This window comes from Watersipora subatra, chromosome 8, assembly GCF_963576615.1.
Source record: "Watersipora subatra chromosome 8, tzWatSuba1.1, whole genome shotgun sequence".
NCBI classification, from domain to species: domain Eukaryota; kingdom Metazoa; phylum Bryozoa; class Gymnolaemata; order Cheilostomatida; family Watersiporidae; genus Watersipora; species Watersipora subatra.
In genome coordinates, this window is record NC_088715.1 from 1,651,841 (window position 1) to 1,671,648 (window position 19,808).

Below are 19,808 nucleotides of genomic sequence, written 5' to 3' on the forward strand. Positions count from 1 at the left end.
TTCAAGAGAATTGGGGTAAAACAGTTGCAGAGAACACGATTGCACTTTAATCAAAGATGATTTCCTCACGAAACAAATTATAGTTATCTGCTTTAGCTACTGATTCTAAAGGACCTGAAAGTGAATATAGACTAAGATCCTAAGTCAATGTGATTAGAAATCATATTGACCTCACACTAAAGTTACTCTTTTGTTTATTTACTATGAGAAAAGCCAGTCATAAGCATAGATACTTGCTACAACTATAGCAACTAAAGTAACTAGTGGGATCATTTTGGTGCATTTTTTTTCTGACTGTTATAACCGGAATCAGGTTTTGTCAATTTTAATCTTGAAACATCTCAACTTGAAAACATGAAATTTCTTGAAACAAATAACCTCAAACCAAATTAACTGTTTAAAGTCATCTCTAAAAACATTTGAAACCAAATGAGGCAGCTGCTGGCAAGCAGCAAGCACAGTAAAGACAAAATCTGCTTAGGTGTAAACATCAACTGTTTTACAGACAGTCGTTTAAGCGGGTATTGAAGTATGTCAGCAGTAATTTAATAGATACATTGTATCAGCAGTCAAAGACATAGAGAGTTAATAAAGAAACACAAAGATACACTAGTCTGACCTGAATACTAGGTTACTGACAGAAACTATGGAGACCAGCCTATGAACATGATATATACTCATATTGATCTTTACTATAATAAGTGCCGTGTCCATTTAAAGTCGCGCTAAGTGTATGAAGAAAAAAGATTGCACAGCACATGAATAAAACACCGATATTCAGACACTGAATATCATCGAAATTTGCACAACTAAAACTAATTGTGTGCATAGTTGTTGCACATGATAATCTCTCCCAGTGCGTGAAACTGTCAGCATATCTATTCTGCTATTCCGACAGTTGTCACAACACGTTGGTGTTGTATTGCTGTCTTGGTTTGGTAAATATTTTACACTGGCACAATTTGTGAAATTGTTATCATACAGAAAACGCAAAACTTGGACTTCAAGAAACAGAAGTTGTCTTCTCATGTATGCTACATATGCCATAACTCCAAATCATTAAAAAATGAAAACAAAACATTTGTGGTCCGCTGACTGCTAGCAAAAAGAACTGAGTGAGATGGATTTAACTGGAAAAGGAATTTTTAATGGGATAATAACTTAATGGGAAGCAAACAGGCGATTTATTGTCACAACCTACAAAAGTTAATTATTACCAAAATCTCAGGCTACCGTTGTAAATACTTCACCGGAGAACCATGGGCCTACCCACTATCAGTTAGGTCTATGTGGATATGAACGACTGTCCATGACACAGATTAGACTAGCAATAGGTAGATACATTAGATCAGTAAAACACAGAGATAGACTGACATCTACCAGCACTAAGAGAAATTGGATCAGTACAATACAGTAGACGCTCCTACAATGTGAATAATCCATTCCTGGAACATGTTATAGGAATGTTATGTTACCTGAACAGTAAAATACATGTAAATAGCCTAATCTGTTCTCAAATATTTTCAAATTCACTCCTTTGGTCCTTCACAAAGGAAAAGCAAACTTAATGTTTAAATTTGATGACTACCGTAACTGCAGTATTAGGCTATTGGTTCATAGTGACAACTTTTTTCCTTTTTCATATCAATTTCATCCGATTAATACGATTTCATCATATTCATTACAAATATGCAATTTCATGACATTCAGATTGGTAAACCGACGCTGTAACACCTGCACCCATCAGTCGCCTTCAAGTCTTTTTGAATAATTGAGCAGTTGCTAATTCTCTGAGTAGTGTAGACACAATACACCTGACAATCTCTCATGGCAAACTAAACAGCCAGGGTACTAGTCTATATAAAATAAGTACCTTTATAAACAATTTGCAGCCCTCCGCCCCTGGGGAGAACCCTGCATCTCACTATGATCTATCAGTACGCTGAACCATATGACTTCTACAAAATATGACTTCTATCGCTTGCATCATGAGGAGCGTGAATATATCACTGGGGTTCGCCTAAACACACATGAGTCATTCACCAGCAAACAACAACGTGGGCATGATAACGTGGGCACACTCACAAACTACCAATACAATTACGTATCATTAGCTTCTTAGGCCTATCCCACTTTTTTGGATTGTACACTACGAGAAAACATGAAAACACGATATGAAAAATATTCCTGTATTTTTAACAGTAATGTTTTACTATTTTTATATATATAGTTTACTTTATAATAGTTCACCATTCTTAAGATGGTCCACATGTGCAATGATCGACTCCAAATGTAGGAATTCAACTGTTTGTTTGTAATTTTTGTATGTTATGTCATACATGACTGGAGCACTTTTATTAATTTTATGAATATTTCAGTGTTCGTTCCGATGATGTTTCAATTGTAACCCAAATAGCCAAATGTTGCTGCTATACTTTGGTGAACGTAAATAAGAAATAAATACACGCCATATTGGATTATGGGAACAACCAATAAATATGCACCTCACAAGCAATAAAGTTTTGATGAAAATGTCTAGTGTTATCGCTCTGTATTAGCTGGCTGATTTCTAGTGCAGATTGGCGCCACACAGGGCGATATTGCTCTAATTAAGGCTGGTTTCCATATGACAGCGCAATGATGGTGCGTGGCCTAGTGATCGTGCGCAATGCAATTCTTGGGCACGATTCAGTGTTTCTATATCGCGCGTAGGCGCCATGCTTGCATTGGACAGGGTGGATAATTTCCTTACTTTGTCGTAGGAGAGACATATTTCTTCGGAAAAAAACAGCCCTTCGTTGCGAAATTGTGCTGTCATATAAAAACCAGGCTTACTCTTTCGTACAGGAGACTGATTTCTTCGGAACACAGCCTTTCGTTTGAATTGTGGGATAAGTTGAAAAGGTCTAGCGGTGTATTGTGGGATACATCATCGCAAGGATCCATTCTGTTGAATCCTTGCAATCAGCGTACGCGCGTTGCGCGATCGTTATGCGTTGATGTTTCCATATTACAGCTGGCCTACGCCCGACGTCGTGCGCCTTGTTGCGCGCCGTGCGCTGTCATGTGGAAACCAAGCTTTATCGCCAAGTGTGTTTGTACCTTTATTCTCACACTAGACTAAATCAACTTCTAACTCACCTCTACTGCGGACGTCAGCTTCGATTATGGTGGAGGTTGTCATCTACTTCCTTTTCATCAGCATGGCTCGTAGGTACTTTCTACTGAACAGTGCCTGGTCAGAGCTCCACATTGGTTGTATATATTCAGAGAAGAGATTTCAGTAGACACGAAGAGCAATGCTGCAAAAACAGATCATAAAAACTACAGATATTATTTTAAAACTGTGTAACTAGTGATTTACCTGTGATAAGAACAAAAAAGAGACAAGACTATCATTATAATAAAGAGTTTAACTAGCAACTGGACCACAGGCTACAAAAACGACCAAGCAATAATCAGGCCAGCTAACCGGATAGGAATTAGTCATCCCAGGCTATTTATAGAACAGTGGTACACAGCCAGGACAAGTGAAAAATTAAAACCTGGTTTCCACATTGATTTCGGGACTCCGGCGGTAATATTGCGCACAAAACGCTTGCGACGCTAGGCTCGCTAATAACGGCATAAAGATTTACGATCTGCATGCCATATTTATAACGCTGACTTTCATCTGTACAGTAAATGTCAGTAAGACTTAGCCTGCGGCTTTTTGAGAAATTGGAACAGCGCTAAAATCTTGCGTTGCTGCCGGCAACTACCGCCGGTACCCGCCGTGTGGGTTCCCATTTCACTGTTAATAGCCTGTGGTGCTGTCGCCAGAGCTTGGTAATGTATATGGGAACCAGGTTTTATATCATTGCATATATTGGGAAAAATGCTTGCTTATGGATTCCTAGAAACGCAACATCAAAAATCAGTTCAATGGAACCACAAAAGACCCTTGCCATACGACATTAATCTGTTCCAGTTTTGGCATCGAAGGGTGAAAATGTCCCAAATAGCAATTATCTAATGCAAAACCCTGGAAAAAGACATTAAATTTCATACATGTACTGAACATATTAAAATTTCGTGACAAAATCATATGTTAACATTAGTAACTATAGTTGCTTACAATAACTTAAGTGTATTTAGTTGTTATGATATGCTCATGGTTATAAGTCTTACCTTTTCATTTAATGTCGTTATCAACCTTAGGACCCAAGGCTAATGTATTGAAGTTATATATGTAATTACATGCATATAGATAAGCTAGCTAAGTTAAGCTATGTTAAGTTGGGTACACAGTAATACATGATAACTGAGTTGGGTTTGGTCTGGTGACAATGGATATAGGGGTTAAAGGATGATAAATCAACAAAAGCCATGATCCAGGGCACAAGGTCATTGATACATTAATCACGGCGTCAGTAACATATCACTGAAAGCAGCTTTAGAAAATAGCTCTATAGAGGATGGTAGAACTAACCTTTAGCAAGACACTCAAAAAATGATCTCCGGAGCCTGACCCATAGAAACGAACTCTAGCGTTCCACTATAAAAATGAACTCTAACATTCCACCATAACAATGACCTCGAGTATTTATACCCATAAAAATGGCCTCTAGCATTTCATCAACAACAATGACCTCTAGTGCTCCACCAATAACAATGACTTCTACAACTCAACCAGTAACAATGACCTCTAGCGTTCCACCTATAAAAGTGACCTCTAGCGCTATGTATTATTATGTAACTATTACCCTAGCGTTCCACCCATAACAATGATCTCTAGTACTTCACCCATAAATACGACTTCTAGCGCTTTATCCATAACAATAACCTCTACACTCCACCCCTAACAATAACATCTAGCGCTCTACCCATAGCAATGGCCTCTAGCGCTCTACCCATAACAATAACATCTAGCGCTCCACCCACAACAATGACCTCTGGTACTCCAAACATAACTATGAACTCTAGCCCTTCACTCATAACAATAACATCTAGCGCTCCACCCATAACAATAACATCTAGCGCTCCACCCATAACAATAACCTCTAGCGCTCCAACCAAAACAACTAACTCTAGTGCTCCACCCATAGCAATGACCTCTAGCGCTCCAACCAAAACAACTAACTCTAGTGCTCCACCCATAGCAATGACCTCTAGCGCTCCAACCAAAACAACTAACTCTAGTGCTCCACCCATAGCAATGACCTCTAGCGCTCTACCCATAACAATAACCTCTAGGGCTCCAACCATAACGACGAACTCTAGTGCTCCACCCATAACCGTAACCTCTAGCGCACCATCCATAACAATGACCTTTAGTGCTCCACCAATAACGATGAACTCTAGCACTTCACTCATTGCAATGACCTCTAGCGCTCCAAACATATCAATGACCTTTAGCGCTCTACCCATAACAACAACCTGAATGAAGCCTCGGTTCTGGCATCCACTCTACTAGTTAACAGTAGGTTATATAATGATAACAAAAGGCTATTGTATTATTTTTGACCTGTACCATAGTTTGCACATACATGCATAATTATTCGATATTATTTCATGTCCTAACGAATCCAATTTAGAAGAAGTTGTAAACAAAACAAATCAAAACAGGCTGGTATGATACATGAATTGTAAAACATGACAAAAAAAGCATTTCTGCAAATTCAATATGACTAATAGTCTAAATTCTCTCATTGCTGAACTTGTTTACAATTGTTAAATTATTGGATTAAAAATGATAATTTAAACAATTTTTTATTATTAACACCATTTTATAACAACAATAAAACTTTCCAATAGTTGTTTAAAGCCAAAGATGTGGCAAGATAACTCTGATACATAAACTGTTAAGTAACCATGATATAAAATTGGCTAATGATGGTTTTGTATTTTATAAGAGTGTTTTTTGCACTCTGAGGTTTGTACATGAGCCATAGATAAAATAACTAGAGTGTTGATCACTAATCACTGAGAGTAGCAGGGAGATGATAACTTCAAGTTTAGGGGTATATGCATGACTAAACAAAAGATTTTCATATAGTTTCCTATCTACCCCCTTTATGGTACAGGAGTCGTGCACATAGGGTTAGCAATCCACCTAGCAGTCTTAATTAGATAAAAAAAAATGTTTTAAGAAATCAGCCAAACTGTCGTTTGTACTGGTTCAGTTTACAAATGGCTGATCCTCTGTAACAGCCAATCAGATCAGATGGATTGAAGTTCTATTATGTCACACAGAACTAGCTAGCATGTGCTAATAACCAATAAAAATAACGACCGTATTTGTGTACGTAACAACAATTGGTAGGGTAGATTGTTCCACGTGCTCCTTTACAAAGCTTTCACGAATAACTCAATTGTTATCCTATGTTATCCTTTACAAAGGTTGTGAAAAAAACTCAAACTGTGGAGGCTGAACAAGAAAGTCTGCCACAATTATATCAAACTGGCACCCAGGCAGCTAGTCTAGTGTGCTGTGAGAAATTATCAGGTGTGATGATAGAGCACAAACAATAACTATTGTGTAATTATTCTGATATTTCAAAGGGTAGTAGATTGGCCCAAGTATTAGAGAGTCAGTCTACCAAGCTGAATATCAGGAGTTCAAATCTTGTATGATGTAATCTTTTTCCAATCTTAACCTGTGGCTATGGATGGATGGACAAGATTACCAATACATAGATCTAGACTCACCTCAAGTCTATGTATGGATGATCCATAGAAGTAATAGTAGAAATCAAGGTGAATACAGCCAGATGTAGAGCGGAGGTGAGACATTTTTACAAATACCCTCATGTACCTATAAATAATAAACATAGGAAATAACTGCACCGTCATAGCTCTGAGAAATTCAAAAGAATAATTTACGAGACAACATTGATAAATTTTTATTAACAAGCAATGAATTCAACACACAGAATCAGCTTTGTAAGGGAGCAAGGGAGTTTGACTATAGAAAACCTGCAGTGCGTCTTCATGATTATGTTACAATCAATTTTTCTATAGAAACATTGGAGGCCTTCTCAATCACTAGTGTTACATACCATCAATTTTTGACCGATTTTTTATCTTCGTACCACATGAATGGTTTGAAAAGTGGCATATTTATTTCTTTGAAGCAATTTAAACCTCCTTTTTAAGGAGGGGTATTCTTAAAAACATCGTAGCAACAACCAAGTACTGCGTATGGGGTAAACATCGATATTTGTATTATTGCACAAATCTTTGCGACCGGAGGTTGGAGTTTCATCATCTTCATCAATGACGTCCTTACAGCATTTCTACGCTGCTCTGTTTTCAACGTGGGTGTTTTAAAAACACTTTAAAACAAGTTATTTTAAAAAGTTAAACCAAAATTTTTTTATAAATATTTCAAAATGTCAAAAGTTGTAGGAAGTTTTTCTTTTAAATTCAGATGTATTTTCCAAAATGGTGAACACTCTGTTCTCAGACGAGTTAGTCATCGCTAAACTCAACAATTATGGGTGCATTAAAATTTTAGTTAGCGCTAAATAGTCATTGTGAATTGAAAGGGGAAGATCTACTTTTGACCTTGAATGCATTTTAATAGTGTCAGCTGTAAGTAGTCATTGTGCATTAACTGTGTTTTACATCTCAGCTGAATAGATAGTGTCAGCTGCGATGTAAAACATGCGCCCCTCTGTAGCTAAAAGCGCAACAGGCTTATATAGAATACCCGAACAATTTTGTTGTAGCGTGTGAACTCGTCAGCTACAAACAATTGGGAGTTGTGTGACCACTACTGAGAATCATGTAAGTTCGTCCTCCTCATTCTACGATCAAAACCAGCAGTTTGAAGCTCAAAAATGCAGCATGTAATGGTGGTGATTGTGTCTGACTACTTCTCAAGGTGTCAGACACAATCCAGCCTTCTCAAGCCAGTTACAGCGCCTGTTACGGCGGTATCTATCTCTATTGGCTACTGGCTAATTAAGTCATTTGGCATGTTGCAATTGACCTCAATTGGTCAATTGGCATTCTTCCAAAGGATTCCAAGTTTATTCCACTCTAAAGACATATCCAAAGGTTGGCTACAGAAAAGACATATTTTGTCTGGCATGTAGCAATGCCTATAAGTACACAGGAAATATTGAACCTTAGGTAATATGAATTAGGTAACATACATCCACTCATTTCCTAGCCTTAGTATACAAACATCCTATAAGCTAAATACCAATCAATATGAGCTAATAAAATAGCCAATAGTTACTATCCACATGGCAGAGGGGAGTTACTAGCACAAGTAGTACCGGTGCTACTAGCCTCCTAGCTGCAGCCTCAAGTACTTTACTATCTGGTATCGAGTAAACTTGTCTTACCTAGATTCATGGTACACACGCTAAATTAGAGGAGTTGGTTGAAAATCGTCTTTTGAAAATTAACAGTTGGTGATTGATAAATAAAAGTTATAGATTCTAAGAAAGTAGTTAGTAGCAGGTAGATTATTATGAATATTATCAATACAGTCATATCTCAACATACGAGTGTCTAACATATGAGAAATATTTGCTACAAGCACTGAGAGGGTGGTCGAAGCGACCACAAGGTGCCCTAGAATATGAGAGGCAGCTTTAGAGAACGGCATCACTCGGTCTATTTTTTCCGATGAGTTTAAGAAAATTGTTTGAACAAACTGGCTAAAAGTGATGCAAAAAGTGTCAAACTGGACAAATGTCATACGAGCAGCACATCTATACATGTGAACATTACATCTATGTATATGATCAGTACATCTGTACAAATGAGCAAGAAAATTTTAGATACAGAATATCTGTACATATGTACTGCTAGACGGTACATACACAGAGAGAAAAAAAATATCTGTACATATGCTAGACAGCAAAAGTATACGTATGAACAGCAAAAGTGTACATATGAACAGCAAAAGTGTACATATGAACAGCAAAAGTATACATATTGACAACATATATGTACTTATGAACAGCATGTCTATACATATGAACAGCATGTCTATACATATGACCAGCATGTATATACATATGAACAGCATATATATACATATGAACAGCATGTCTATACATATTAACAACATACCTATATGTTTGAATAGTATATCTTTAAATAAAAACGGTAGCACGGCAAATATGAACAGCTTGTCTGTACAAACAGCTTGTCTGCAACCTTTGATTAAACTTAAAGAAAAATCAGCAAAATTTATTTTGGTTAAAACACTCGAGAGAAAAATATATCTTTTCTTCTGAGCATTTTAACAGCGATCAAGTTTTGCCAACTTTAATCTGAAAACGTTCTGACAATCACATCACCAAAAACTCTAAACTTTTTAGAAGACAGATTATGGCAGTTGAAAGCGTAAAAAGCTGTTGAGCCTGATGTGGGGAGTTCAAATCCCATAAGCTGCAATGTTTTTTTAACAACCTGCCACCATGGTTGCAGAGAGACGGACACGTCTCTTATCCTGGTAAAAAAGATTAATACCTATATTAAAATAGTACCCAGTATTATATTAACAAACCCCACTTTTTTCATTAAGTGTGTGTCCGTTGGTCTGCACAAAGCCCATGCGTTTCCTTGTTTTCCACACTCGAAAGCACATAGATTATGATTATGAAGTTTGACTGATTTCAGCCAAACTTTGTATGTATATGCTCCATGCCTTCCGATATATTACAAGTATATTTAGTCTCATAACCCTGAGTCATTGTTAGTGTGCCAGTCATTAAGTGACCATCTCAGACTTTATTTTTTCTCTGTTTTGCTTAAATACTTTTGGAGACAGTACACTACTTACTTGACTGGTTATCTGAAGGAATGATATCATGCCTCTTTACCGCCTTTGTCGTATTTTCAGGGCTGCTATAGAGAACCTGTAGAAATATGTCACCATGAGTGTCAACTATTGTACCAGGGGTCATCATCGGAGTATTTGGCTAAGCACCTGTGTCTGATATTTAGCTCCCTACCAATATATACAGTTCATCTTTACCTTATCTATAAAAGTATTGTCTGTTGTCTGTCTGTTCACTTTTTTTCACAACCCAATCTTTATTCTTTGATTATTGTTTTGACTATTATTTATTCAACTCTCTTTTTCATCACCTCCTTTCCGCCTCTATCTGACTCTCTCCTGCTCTTCCGCTCCCCCTCTCTCTTCAGCTCCCTCTTTCTCCATCCCATTCCCGCTCCTTCTCTTCCGCTTACTGTCTCGGTCTCCCTCCCACTCGTTCTCTCTCCCTCTTTCCCTTCCTCTCCTTTCCACTCTCTGTCTCCCATTTATCTCTATCTTTCCGTCCTTCTCTCCTTTCCTTTCTCCCGTACACTCTTTCTCCCACTCTCTCTCTCTCTCTCTCTCTCTCTCTTCATCTCTCTCTCCCACCCTCTCTCTCTCTGCCACACTTTCTCCCTCAACTGTTTATTTATAGAAAACTAAGCCCTATCATAGGAAAGACAATTACCAGATAGGAAAAGGCAAGACAACTGCAGCTAGAGCATAGAGTGTATAGTGTGACCACAGTGTAAAAATACTACTGAATGAAAACTCTCATGAAGGTCGGCTACCTCATGACAAAGTCTTGGAAATGTTGTAAGACCTCCTAATAGTAGTTACAGCTATGAACCACTCTTTGCTATTGGCTAGCTTCACTGTAAAACCTCATACAATTGGTTCAAATTATTACAAGACCTCATACCATTAGTAAACTCTATCACTTGGATCAAGTTGTTCTTTAGCTTCAAGTGTTCAACTTTAGTCAAAGCAGCATGGAATGCTGCTTCTACCTGCTGTAACTGTAATAGACCACAGGCTAAAGCTGTACTTTTAACATAATAATAACTGATAATAATAATAAAATGATAACATAGCCTTTGATTCACTTATTCCAAAAGTTTCTTTCCCAACAATTAGTGTTTTACTATAACCCGCCGTAGGACATTATATTTCTTGTAAAAGTATTTTGGTGTAGGTAATTCACTTGCTTTGACATTTAGTGTCCTGTTTTGTCTTGTTTGTCTTAGGACAAAAGTAATAAAAGTTTTAATGAATACAATATATTGATTTTTTCTCCATCATTAAACCTTGTCAATTATCCCACAACCAAACACGAGCGAAGCGAATGTTTGGGAGCTCAACGATAAATGCATCTGCGCACACAACTCCCAAAAAATTATCCGTCCACGGCCGTTATCAAACCCTTGTATCATACTAACATCAAAAATGTTAACCATTTTTGTGTAAAGTCGCTCAAGTATAATAATTAATAATGATACAAAACACATGTAAACATATTTAAATATGTACCAAGTCTTTGAACAGTTTCTGCAATATCCTAAAAGTAACCCATCTGATCGGATTATACATAAATAGACAGATTAATTTGGCTTAAACTCGCGATAAAAACTTGACGAGCTTTTTTACTCAAGATTAAGACCGGCAGATGAAACGCTGATAAGGCCGTGCAACAAAGAGTAGAACCATGAAGTCGGGCGCATTTCACAAAAAAAGACGTGCACATTTCACCAGTCTATGGCATTGTCCAATTGCCGAAGGTTTCTGTAATCAACGTAGAAGTACTGAAAAGTAATCGCTTTTTTTGCCATTTCTACCGGACTCTGACATTTTGGACACTTATAATGAGTACTTCGGTATTCCAATTGATGTCCAAAGCAGTGAAAGTAAAGAAAATTACGATGATATTTTTTTAACGATTCTTATAAGACTAGAAATTCCACTGTCATACAGCCCACGACCAAAGTGATGATTGGAAAAAAGAAAGGGTACTGATGGTTGAGAAATGCAATATTAGCAGTCAAATGACACTGCAGTGCAATAGGATAACTGCAATGGTAGCTGTAATGTACTGGGTGTGGATGTTATTATATACAACAAACAGCAATAATGAAAGAAAAGATTATATGTTTATATCTCTCCTCCTGCAATAGGAGAAATGCAATATTGGCCAATATTAGAAGTAGAATGCACTGATATTATTAGAATAACCAAGATTATTAATATAGTAATAATATAAAACCAATGAACAATTTTGTTTACATTTCAAAATGTCATAGCTAACAATATCAAAAAGTGATATTTATTATATAGATTTTTAGAAAATCTATTTAAAAAAGTGTTTGGTCATGACAAACAGCGATAATGAAAGGAAAAGATTATATGTTTATATCTCTCCCCCTGCAATTGGAGAAATGCAATATTAGAAGTAAAATGCACTGATATTATTAGAATAAACAATATTATTAATATAGTAATACAGTAATAATACAAAACAAATGAACAATTTTGTTTACATTTAAAAACGTCATAGCTAACAATATCAAGAAGTATCAAAAAGAATATCCAAACTTAGTAATAGTAATACAGTAATAATAGAAAACCAATGCGCAATTTTGTTTACATTTCAAAACGTCATAGCTAACAATATCAAGAAGTATCAAGAAGAATATCCAAACTTATAATTAAATATCGTGATCTCATAAAAATCGTTAGAAAAAAATATCATCGTCATATCCTTTACTTACACTGCGTTGGACATCAGTTAGAATACCAAAGTACTCAAATGTGTCTGAAATGTCAGTTAATTTGAAATCGGCCAAAATGAAACGATTTCAGTACTCCTACGTTAATCACCGAAACCTTCGACAATGCTATAGACTGGTGAAAAGTGCACGTTTTTTTTTCGTGAAATGCGCACGATTTAATCGTTCTATTCTTTGTCGCTCGGCGTTTCAATTTCCGGTCTTAACTTTTATAAAAGTGAGGCTTGACAAGTTTTAATAACGATTTTCGTCCAAATAAATCTGTCTATTTGTGTATAATCCGATCAGATTGGTAAGTTTTAAGATAATAACGACGGTTTACCAAGACTTGGTAACATATTTAAATAAGTTTGTATGTGTTTTGTATTGTTATTATACTTTAATTACTCTACAAAACGATGGTTAAATTTGCTGATGAAATTTTGATTCAAGGGTTCGTCTCATTGTTGATGAATAGTTTTCGGGAGTTGTGTGCACATGTGCATTTATCATAAATCTCCCAACCAATCGCTTCGCTCTGTTTGGTCGTGGGATTATTACAATATTTAATTATAAGAATAGTTATTCGGTTTTATCGGATTATTATAAGATTTAATTATAAGAATATCCTTTCAAATTTACAAGATCAAAGTAGGCCTATAGTGACCGATGGTGTGCAAGATGTTACTGTTATTACTTCTCTAAAGATTTTGTTGATGATACTGCGGCTGTGGTCAATATTGCGGTACTTCTAAGCCGTTTTTAATATCTGCAAAATTAAGTAATAGGCCTACAATTTTTATAGATATACATCTATTTCTATAGTTCAAGAGAGATCAAGTTTGTAGAGAGCAAGTAGGCATGCAGCCACAGAGGACAAGTAGGCATGCAGCCATAGAGATCAAGTAAGCATGCAGCCATAGAGATCAAGCAGGCATGCAGCCATAGAGATCAAGTAGGCATGCAGCCATAGATATCAAGTATGCATGCAGCCATAGAGATCAAGTAGGCATGCAGCCATAAAGATCAAGTAGGCATGCAGCCATAGGGATCAAGTAGGCATGCAGACATAGAGATCAAGTAGGCATGCAGCCATAGATATCAAGTATGCATGCAGCCATAGAGATCAAGTAGGCATGCAGCCATAGAGATCAAGTAGGCATGCAGCCATAGAGATGAAGTAGGCATGCAGCCATAGAGATCAAGTATGCATGCAGCTATAGAGATCAAGCAGCTAAAATCTGTTTAGATTTTTGAATTCAGCGTAATTTTATAGAAATATAGATGAATATCAGAACTTCTTACTATTGCTTGCTATGAGCAATGATATACAGCCTCCCCCCCAGCCTGTGTATATTACACAGCGGCTTCCCATTTTACTTCTAATATTGCATTTCTTCCATTGCAGGGGAGAGGTATAAACATAACCTTTTCCTTTCATTATTGCTGTTTGTTGTACATAATAACACCCAGTACATTACAGCTACCATTGCAGTTCTCCTATTGCACTACAGTGCCATTCGACTGCTAATATTGCATTTCTCAACCGGCAGTACCCTTTCTTTTTCAATTATCACTTTGGTAGTGTGCTGCATGCCGGGGAATCTATAGTATATAAATTAATTTTTTTTAATTATAACAAAATATGAATACAAATTATTCTTGCCTTAACTAGAGCTGTTAAAATAATCGGTTAATTTAAATCTTTAGCCAATCCCCACAAACTATTTTATTAGGTTTACACTATTCACTAGGTTGTGCAATCTGCTCTTTTTTAGACTGTTCAAAAGTGGTATTCAAACAAAATTATTCGAGACCTAGAGCAACCCACTAGGCTTACAATGATGAAGCAATGTTTCTTTTGTATGGTACTTGGGATTCTCCAATTGCAATCAATTTAGCTTGAGCTGTCATCGTACAATTAAACTTATGCTTACTTACAGTTGAGCCTAAACTTGTGTATAGTTATATTTATACAAATAGATGCCAGTTAAAAAAATATCCGTACAATTTAACTACCTGCCCTCATAACTTGTGATAGTGTTCTTCGTGGTTGGTTCGGAATGGAAAACGCGTGGCGAAAATTTAGAGGTTTCAATGCGGCCGCCAGCGCATTTATCATAAAAAGCTCAAATGGAGTCGCTTACAATAGTGTATTTGTTGAGAACTCGTTCGAAAAAATAATACAGGACGTACACATGTATTGGCTGATCATTATAATAGACCATTTTCTTTGGGTACTTTTTTAGAACATAAACGTAACTCTCACTAGAGAACTGTCACCCCCCTCCTACCGGTATACGGTAGACAATGCTACTGAGAAAATAATGTGACTCAAAACCTATCGGAAATTTTATTACCTAACTGCTTGGAACTTGTCATTCACGATTCATAAATGACGGCTCATGTTATAATTAAACGCAGCTGCAAGCAATTATAACGGAAGTTTCTTCTAAAAGTTTCCAAAGTAGCAAATTTGATTTTGCGGTGGTATGACACGTCGCCTTAGGCTAACCTATCGAACTAAGGTTATATCACCGCGAGCGCATTATGTTTTATTATTGCGTTTCAAGCTCTGGCTACGCACTAGCCAAATATGTCTCAAGAAGAATCTACACATGTTGTCTGTGAGACTGTACATGCATGTGTTTGATAAATTATGTAACCAATTTTCAATAATTATGAATGTTCAACAATGTATTTTAACTGCTGTTTTATACTATTTTGGCGGTATTTTTTGCTATCGGGTCAACGTAAGTTGGTCAGATCTCTTATTTGTTGTATATATATATATATATCGAACTATATTATTAGCATCACATATAAGCTACTTAGTTACCGTTTCCATTTCCTGGGATTCTCGAGGGCTAGGAGAAATCGTAGGGCACTTCCGTTCCGATGAACAGAATTGCTAACACGTGTAAATACTATAAGCTCAGCTATAAATGCTTAGTTAAGTTAGGAAATGCTATAAAGTTAGGACGACAACACATCTTGATCTTCATTATGATATAATCCAGGTAAACTGAGTGTGCGTATACGATATTCATCTAAGAACATTATTCCTATTAATTTCACATGGTGGCAGCGGTTTCTATGATCGAATAATGGAAGGAATTCACCCTCCGCAACAGTTAAACTTGCGGGCTGTCGACTTGTCTGGGGAATGGCGCCGTTGGGTTCGTTCTTTCAGAGATTACTTGCTAGCTATCAATTTGGTTGCGGCTGACCAGGTTTCAGAGCGACGCAAGCTAGCTTTGTTCCGCCACGTGGGTGGGGAAGATGTTAGAGAGATCTACAGCCAAATGAAGTTTGTTGGAGAGGATGGAGATGGAAATCCTGTTGGTGTGGCAGAAGGTCAGGAGGGTAGGACACTAGAAGCGGTGTTAGAAAGGTTCCAAACCTATTGTAACCCTAGATCTGGTGAGGTGGTGAGCCGCTTTGAATTTCATGGTAGCTCTCAGAGTGGCGAATCAGTTGATGTGTATTTAATGAGGCTTAGACGCTTGGCTGAGAACTGCAATTTTGGAGATCAACGTGACTCATTGATTAGGGATAAACTTTTGTTTGGGCTGGATAATGTGAAGCTTAGAGATCGTTTAATAACCCGTGAGAGAGATGAAGTGCTCACTCTGGACTATGTCATTAGAGCAGTTAGAGTTGAGGAGGCTTCTAAGGCACTAAATCCAGGTCCGTCAGAGATAAACTCCGTCAGCAGGAATGCAGGTCACAAAAAGCAACCAAGGATGAATACTAGCTTTGACGTTAGTGCCACAAAATGTCCAAAATGCGGGCGTAATCATGAACCTCGGCGGTGCCCGGCTTATAATCAGAAATGTAGTAAGTGTGGGATGAAGGGACATTGGGCCGCAATGTGCAAGTCGAAGGCATCTCAGGCGAATAGAGTTAGTGAGGTGGTAGATGAGGAAACGGCCAATGCCAGTTTAGAGGAGTTGTATTTAGGTGAGGTTGCTGATATTGGTGAGATTGCAGCTAGAAAATCATGGTTTGCTAAGGTGAAAGTAACAAGTGAGAGTAGCCCAGACCAGGTTATTAGGTTCAAATTGGATACGGGCGCTTCACTGACCGTTTTTGGATTGGGCCATTGTGAGGGAAAAATTCAACCCACAACCGTCAAACTGTATGGCCCAGGACGAACCCCTCTGAGGTGCAGAGGGATGATTGAAACACAACTACATGTGGATGACATCTGTGTTGAAGAAAATATTTATGTATTAGAGGGGCAGAAGACCCCACTCCTCAGTCGCAAGGCCTGTGAACTCCTTCAGCTGGTGTCAATGGATAAAGAAAAATGTGAAATTGGCCAGGTTATTCATGTAGAGAAAAAGTTGTTTGAGGGATTAGGCCGAGTTGAGAGACCTTATAGTATACTACTCAAGAAGGGCGCCACACCATATGCAATTCATGTGCCTCGCCCTGTAGCTTTTCCATTAAGGCAAAAAACTAATGAGGCTTTAGATCGCATGGTTTAAGAAGGTGTAATCACTCCTGTCACCAAACCAACATCTTGGGTCGCGCCTATAGTGGTGGTCCCTAAACCTAATGGCGCAGTTCGCATTTGCACTGACTACACTGAGCTAAACAAGTTTGTGGTCAGAGAGATACATCCCATGGCCACAGTTGAGAGTAGTTTGGCTGCTTTGGGTACAGCCAAAATTTTCACGAAAATTGATGCCAACAGCGGTTTTTGGCAGATCCCATTAACCCCGAGTTCTAGCCACCTAACTACTTTTTTGACTCATAGAGGACGGTACAGATACCTTCGTATGCCACAGGGTTTGTGCAGCGCTCCGGAAATTTTTCAGGCAGAGATGAGCAGGATTCTTGAGGGCCTCGAAGGTGCAATCGTTCATATGGATGATATACTTGTATTTGGAGAGACGGAGGATAAACACGCTACCCGTTTACGATTGGTCCTAGAAAGAATACGCAAAGCTGGAATGACCCTGAATGAATCGAAATGTTGGTTCGGTGTTCAAGAAGTGGAATTTCTAGGCTATGTCATTGACAAGGACGGCATCCATGCTGGTCCTCGGATCCAAGGCATTTTGGATTTTCCTGAACTGACCAACATAAAAGCAGTGCAAAGTTTCTTGGGCCTGGCGAATCAGTTTGCCCGGTTCTCTTGTCAGCTAGCTGAGGTTAGCAAGCCTCTAAGAGATCTGCTGAAGAAAGACACTGAGTGGTATTGGGGAGATACTCAAAAGAGGGCATTCCAATCTGTCAAGGACATTTTTAGAAAGCCTCCTGTATTGGCTGTATATTCTCCCTCGTGGGAGACATTTGTGACCACAGATGCCAGTAATCAAGGTATTGGTGCTACGTTGAGCCAGACTCAGCCGGATGGTTCACGTCGACTGGTTGCTGCTGCAAGTAGATCGCTTCTGGACTGTGAGCAGCGTTATGCTGCTATTGAGAAGGAAGCCCTTGCGGTGTGTTGGGCCATGGAAAAATTTTCCCAGTACGTGTTGGGCATGGAGTCAGTCACTGTGGAGGCTGACCATAAGCCCTTGATCCCCTTGTTAGGAGGTATGTTTCTGGACAGGCTACCTCCAAGAATTCAGAGATTTAAACTGTGGTTGCAGAGATTCCAATACATCATGAGGCATGTTCCAGGCAAAGGTAACATAGCTGCGAACGCCCTATCTCGTTACACTCGGGTAAAGAGGACTGCTTTGGGCCAGGCAAGTGCTTCCGAGATCGATTTTCAGATTGAGGAGATGCTTACTTTCCAGGGATTGAATGGGCATTTGGAGGCTATGATACTAGAACAACAAAACGATGAGGTTTTGTCAAAGGTCATGAGTTTTGCCAGGGACGGGTGGCCCAGTTATCTATCCTCCAATGACACGTTGATCAGGCCTTATTTTGAGAGGAGGGGTTTGCTTGCTGTGAATAAAGGCTTCCTGACCTTGGGGACGCATTTAGTTATACCCTTTAGCCAAAGAGACCAGGTTCTTAGAGACATTCATAGCGGACACCTAGGCATCAATAAGTGTATTGCCAAGGCACAGAGGTCTGTCTGGTGGCCATCTATGACTAAAGTTGTAGAGGAGATGGTTCGTCGATGCAGAACCTGTAATGTGGAATCGCGGAAACCTGTCGAGCCGCTTAGGCCGACAGCGACACCTGAGAGACCATGGCAGATGTTAGGGTCAGACCTGTTTCATTTCAGAGGCCAGAGTTATTTACTGGTCATAGACTACTATTCACGTTACCCTGAAATAGCATTGCTTGGACAAGATTCTTCTTCTGCTAACGTTATCAACCACCTGAAGAGTATATTCTCACGGCATGGAATCCCTGACTGTTTGATTTCAGACAATGGGCCGCAGTATGCGTGTGGACAATTTACAGAGTTTGCCCAGTCTTATCGGTTCTCGCACGTTACTAGCAGTCCCCGCTACCCAAGGGGTAATGGTGCTTCCGAGAGAGCGGTGCAGACTATTAAGAATTTGTTGAAGAAGGAATCGGATCCGTATTTAGCATTGCTTGCCTATCGTACCTCTCCTTTGGAAGGTGGCTATTCGCCAGCCCAATTGTTGATGGGCCATAATTTGCGCTCACCTCTGCTGAGTCATCCTGATACTCTTGCTCCCTGCCTTCCTGATCATGAGACTTTTCGGCTGAGGAATGATAACTACAAAGAGCGGATGAAGAGACACCATGACAATTCATATGCCAAGAACCTTTGTCCCTTACTGAAGGGAGAGCATGTTAAAATCAGAGACACTGGAGATGAAGGAGTGGTGATAAATGGATCTGACGACACCACGAGAACTTGCGCTATATCGAAAGAGGATAGCCGAGTAGTACGCCGCAACCGATCCGCAGTCATACCTATACCCAGTCACCAACCTTTGGTTCATGAAGACATCCCCGGCGAGGATGGGTTAGTAGGAATGACGCCGAGGAAAACCACAAAGAGCGGCCAAGAAATCCGACCCCCAAAGAGATTTGATGACTTTGTTTGCTAGTCGGAGATAATCTCCTCATCTCCTCAATCTAACATGTCCCAGAATTTAAATTGACAAAACTTCAAACTTAAAACGCTCAGAATAAAAATACGTGCAGAATGATGTCATATGTTGTTATCGTTGTAATGGTTGATACCAGCTATTATGTTCAAGTTACAGCGTAACGTGTCTCTGCTCTGTCTCTTTACCACTATAGACTTCATAATTGCACTTGTGTTTGATAAGAGTGTTTAACCGCAATCAAGTTCTATCAATTTCAATCTTGAAACACTCTGACAATCAGAT

At 38.6% G+C, this 19,808-nt stretch overlaps 1 protein-coding gene and 1 long non-coding RNA gene across 7 annotated transcripts in view; one reads left to right on the plus strand and one right to left on the minus strand.

Moving 5' to 3' along the window:
* LOC137402084 (uncharacterized) overlaps window positions 1-9,821 on the minus strand; it is a 146,681-nt gene extending 136,860 nt beyond the window's left edge. For all 3 annotated transcript variants that reach the window (XR_010979447.1, XR_010979446.1, XR_010979448.1), the window contains exons 1-3: window positions 9,788-9,821; window positions 6,691-6,796; window positions 3,142-3,302 (exon numbers count right to left, since the gene is read on the minus strand). This is a non-coding gene — a long non-coding RNA (uncharacterized lncRNA). The remainder of the gene's footprint in view (window positions 1-3,141; window positions 3,303-6,690; window positions 6,797-9,787) is intronic.
* LOC137402075 (golgin subfamily A member 3-like) overlaps window positions 1-19,808 on the plus strand; it is a 229,179-nt gene that overhangs the window by 109,915 nt on the left and 99,456 nt on the right. The window lies entirely within an intron of this gene.